This window comes from Oncorhynchus tshawytscha, linkage group LG03, assembly GCF_018296145.1.
Source record: "Oncorhynchus tshawytscha isolate Ot180627B linkage group LG03, Otsh_v2.0, whole genome shotgun sequence".
NCBI lineage: Eukaryota > Metazoa > Chordata > Actinopteri > Salmoniformes > Salmonidae > Oncorhynchus > Oncorhynchus tshawytscha.
In genome coordinates this window covers 19,104,146-19,109,825 of record NC_056431.1, presented here as the reverse complement: position 1 = coordinate 19,109,825, position 5,680 = coordinate 19,104,146, and positions in this window count along the sequence as shown.

Here is a 5,680-nt window from a genome sequence, read left to right as displayed (position 1 = left end):
CACCACATTTATACCAAAAGTTCAGGCACACCTACTCATTCAAGGGTTTTTCTTTATTTGTACTATTTTCTACATTGAAAAATAATAGTGAAGACAACAAAACTATGAAATAACACATGGAATCAGGCAGTAACCAAAAAAAGTGTTAAAAAAAATTGAAATATATTTTATATTGGAGATTCTTTAAAGTAGCCACCTTGCCTTGCTTTGCACACTCCTGTTATTCCTTCAACTAGCTTCACCTGGAATGCTTTTTCCAACAGCCTTGAAGGTGTTCCCCACATGCTGAGCACTTGTTGGCTGCTTTTCCTTTCCACTTCTACGGTCCAATCATCCCACACCATCTCAATTGGGTTGGGTCGGCGTGATTGTGGAGTCCAGGTCATCTGATGTAGCACTCTCCTTCTTGGTCAAATAGCCCTTTTTTGCACAATCTGAGTGTGTTGGTAACTGTCCTGTTGAAAACAAATGATAGTCCCACTACACAAACCAGATGATAGCATATTTCTGTGGTAGCATTATGCTGGTTAGTGTGCTCTTGTGGGACTTTTAAATAAACGCACAGTGTCACCAGCTAAGCACCCTCACGCCCTTCTCCATGCTTCACGCTGGGAACCACACATGCTAAGATCATCCGTTCTACTCGTCTCACAAAGAACCAAAAATCTCAAATTTGGACTCATAAGTCCAAAGGACAGATTTACACCGGTCTGTCCATTGCTCTTGTTTCTTGGCCCAAGAAATTCTCATATTCTTATTGATGTCCTTTAGTAGTGGTTTATTTGCAGCAATTTCTGACCATGAAAGCCTGATTAATGTAGTCTCCTCTGAACAGTTGATGTTGAGATGTGTCTGTTACTTGAACTCTGTGAAGCATTTATTTGGTCTGCAATCTGAGGTGCAGTTAAATCGAATGAACTTATCTTCTGCAGCAGAGGTAACTCTGGGTCTTCCTTTCCTGTGGCGGTCCTCATGAGAGCCAGTTTCATCATATCACTTGATGGTTTTTGCGACTGCACTTGAGAAACTTTAAAAGTACTTCAAATGTTCTGTATTGACTGACCTTCATGTCTTTAAGTAATGATGGACTGTAATTTCTCTTTGCTTATTTGAGCTGTTTTTGTCATAATATGGACTTGGTCTTTTAGCAAATAGGGCTATCTTCTGTATACCACCCCTACCTTGTCACAACAACTGATTGGCTCAAACGCATTAAGAAGGAAAGAAATTCCACAAATTAACTTTTAACAAGGCACACCTGTTAATTGAAATACATTCAGGTGACTACCTCATGAAGCTGGTTGAGAGAATGCCAAGAGTATGCAAAGCTGTCATCAAGGCAAAGGGTGGCTACTTTGAAGAATCTCAAAACTCAAATATATTTAGATTTAACACTTTTTTGGTTACTACATGATGCCATGTGTTATTTCATAGTTTTCATGTCTTCACTATTATTCCACAATTTAGAAATTTGTAAAAAATAAATAAAAAAAACCCTGGAATGAGTAGGTGTGTCAAACTTTTGACTCACGCTGTAGTTTTCTAAGTGAAAACAATGCACCACTCCTCAAGTTATTGACTGTGTCTCTGTGTTGTTGTGGAGCAGCCCATTGTCACTGCCCTGCCAGAGGAGGAGCGGTGGGGCCAGAGTCACGCAAATCAAAGCGGCGCATCATGGAGACACAGGTCAGTGCTTCTGCCTCGAACCAGGCATCAAGGGAGAGATCAGACATCAGTCGCCTCTTCACTGCATAGCAAAGAGCTGCCTGGCATTGGAACGACATGTCAGTCAGTGTGTGGAGAAAAAGATTCTCCTTATAGCCAGTGTTGTCTGTTTACATATTCTTCAAAGCCCAGCGTACCCCTCATACACTATTGAAGCTGGTTTCACGACTCGATCGATCGAGTATGACGACATGTTATGGTCACGGGTTTAGAAATATATTTTAATATGAATAGAAAATACACATCCTTTTATACTACTGCTTAGGCTGGCTCCTAATCCTGAGACAATAAATGTTATGGATCGATCGTATTTCAGCGGGCAGTACTTCCAGCAGACTGTTGTATCCTGAGCGGACATGAATCATCTGCCATCTTGGGGCAGGTTGGTTATCCCAGGGAAAGTGAGAGGGGAAGGTACACTGATATGCGGCATCTGGGAGCGCTTCCAAGTGCACTTTGCAGTCGATTACAGTTTGGCCAGGTGGCGCTGGCACTTTGACAGTGCAGCATTGACAGAGCACCTCGATTTAAAGGGACAGCACGCTAGTAAGGGACAATGCTAGTATAGCACTGCTGTAATTACTGTATATGTTGTGGGTCACAGTCCAGCATTGGAGGTTGATAGACCTGAGGGTGTGCTGAGAACTGAGGAAGCGAATGATAGATGGGATGAAGTACTGATGCTTTTGTTGTTATGGTAGCGAGCTCACACTGTAAGAAATTCTACCTCAGTCTCCACAATATGAATCTACTTCTACATAGGAAATGGAGGTGACAGATAAACAGATATACACTATATATACATAAGTATGTGGACATGGCTATTTCAGCCACACCTGTTGCTGAACATCACACACGCCATGCAATCTCCATAGACAAATACTGGCAGTAGAATGGCCTTACCAAAGCTCAGTGACTTTAAAGTAGAGCAGCCCCGATCAACTGTAAGTGCTGTTAATGTGAAGTTGAAAGGGCTACGAGCAACAACGGCTCAGCCGCGAAGTGGTAGGCCACACAAGCTCACAGAACGGGACCTCCACGTGCTGAAGCGTGTAGTGCGTAAGATCGTCTGTCCTCAAGAACTGTTCTTTGGGAGCTTCATGAAATAAGTTTCCATGGCCGAGCAAATCACCATTTGCAATGCCAAGCGTCCGATGGAGTGTTACAAAGCTTGCCGTCATTTGACTCTGGAGCAGAGGAAGCGAGTTCTCTGGAATGATGAATCACACTTCACCATCTGGCTGTCTGACGGACGAATCGGGGTTTTGGCAGATTCCAGGAGAGCTACCTGCCTCAATGCATAGTGCCAACTGTAAAGTTTGGTGGAGTAGGAATAATGGTCTGGGGCTGTTTTTTATGGTTCGGGCTAGGCCCGGAGTGACATTCTAGACTCCGGGATGCTGGCCTTCTAGGCAGAGTTCCTCTGTCCAGTGTCTGTGTTCTTTTTCCCATCTTAATCTTTTCTTTTTATTGGCCAGTCTGAGATATGGCTTTTCCTTGCAACTCTGCATAGAAGACCAGCATCCCAGGGTTGCCTCTTCCCTGTTGACGTTGAGACTGGTGTTTTTGCGGGTACTATTTAATGAAGCTGCCAGTTGAGGACTTGTGAGGTGTCTGTTTCTCAAACTAGACACTAATGTACTTGTCTTCTTGCACAGTTGTGCACGGGGCCCCCTCCCACTCCTCTTTCTATTCTGGTGAGAGCCAGTTTGCGCTGTTCTGTGATGGGAGTAGTACACAGCGTTGTATGAGATCTTCAGTTTTTTTTTGCAATTTCTCACATGGAATTGCCTTAATTTCTCAGAACAAGAATAGACTGACGAGTTTCAGAAGAAAGTTCTTTTTGTTTCTGGCCATTTTGAACCTGTAATCGAACCCACAAATGCTGATGCTCCAGATACTCAACTAGTCTTAAGAAGGCCAATTTTATTGCTTCTTTAATCAAACCAACAGTTTCAGCTGTGCTAACATAATTGCAAAGGGTTTTCTAATGATCAATTAGCCTTTTAAAATTATAAATTTGAATTAGCTAACACAATGTGCCATTGGAACACAGGAGTGATGGTTGTTGATAATGGGCCTCTGTACGCCTATGTACAGTTGAAGTCGGAAGTTTACATACACTTTACAAACACTTAGGTTGAAGTCATTAAAACTTGTTTTTAAACCACTCCACAAATGTCTTGTTAACAAACTATAGTTTTGGCAAGTCGGTTTATAGGACATCTACTTTGTACATGACACAAGTAATTTTTCCAACAATTGTTTACAGACAGATTATTTCACTTATAATTCCCTGTATCACAATTCCAGTGGGTCAGGAGTTTACATACACTAAGTTGACTGTGCCTTTAAACAGCTTGGAAAATTCCAGAAAATTATGTCATGGCTTTAGAAGCTTCTGATAGGCTAATTGACATCATTTGAGTCAATTGGAGAAGTGTACCTGTGGATGTATTTCAAGGCCTACCCTAAACCCAGTGACTCTTCGCTTGATATCATAGGAAAATCAAAGAAATCAGCCAAGACCTCAGAAAAAATTTGGAGACCTCCACAAGTCTGGTTCATCTTGCCTTGGGAGCAATTTCCAAATGCCTGAAGGTACCACGTTCATCTGTACAAACAATAATGCGCAAGTATAAACACCGTGATGGGATAGCACTTGGCCGTCATACTGCTCAGGAAGGAGCGCGTTCTGTCTCCTAGAGATGAACGTACTTTGGTGCGAAAAGTGCAAATCAATCCCAGAACAACAGCAAAGAACCTTGTGAAGATGCTGGAGGAAACCGGTGCACAAGTATCTATATCCACAGTAAAACGAGTCCTATATCGGCATAACCTGAAAGGCCGCTCAGCAAGGAAGAAGCCACTGCTCCAAAACCGCCATAAAAAAAGTAAGACTACAGTTTGCAACTGCACATGGGGACAAAGATCGTACTTTTTGGGAGAAATGTCCTCTGGTCTGATGAAATAAAAATAGAACTGTTTGGCCGTAAGGACCATCGTTATGTTTGGAGGGAAAATGGAGAGGCTTGCAGAACACCATCCCAACCGTGAAGGATGGGGGGTGGCAGCATCATGTTGTGGGGGGTGCTTTTCTGCAGGAGGGACTGGGGCACTTCACAAAATAGATGGCATCATGAGGGTGGAAAATTATGTGGATATATTGAAGCAATATCTGAAGACGTCAGGAAGTTAAAGCTTGGTCACAAATGGGTCTTCCAAATGGACAATGACCCCAAGCATACTTCCAAAGTTGTGGCAAAATGGCCTAAGGACAACAAAGTCAAGGTATTGGAGTGGACATCACAAAGCCCTGACCTCAATCCTATATACAATTTGTGGGCAGAACTGAAAAAGTGTGTGCGAGCAAGGAGGCCTACAAACCTCACTCAGTTACACCAGCTTTGTCAGGAGGAATGGGCCAAAAATTCACCCAACGTGTTGTGGGAAGCTTGTGGAAGGCTACCCAAAACGTTTTTTCCAAGTTAAACAATTTAAAGGCAATGCTACCAAATACTAATTGAGTGTATGTAAACTTCTGACCCACTGGGAATGTGATGAAAGAAATAAAAGCTGAAATATATCATTCTCTCTACTATTATTCTGACTTTTCACATTCCAAAAATAAAGTGGTGATCCTAACTGACCTAAGACAGGGAATGTTTACTGGGATTAAGTGTCAGGAATTGTGAAAAACAGAGTTTAAATGTATTTGGCTAAGGTGTATGTAAACTTCCGACTTCAACTGTAGATATTCCATTAGAAATCAGCTGTTTCCTGCTACAATAGTCATTTACAACATTAACAATGTCTACACTGTATTTCTGATCAATTTGATGTTATTTTAATGGACAAAAACAAGGACATTTCTAAGTGACCATCAAACTTTTGAATGGTAGTGTACATTTCCTTTTTGAAAGGCTAGCCCTTTGTACTGACAAAATTCCAGCGT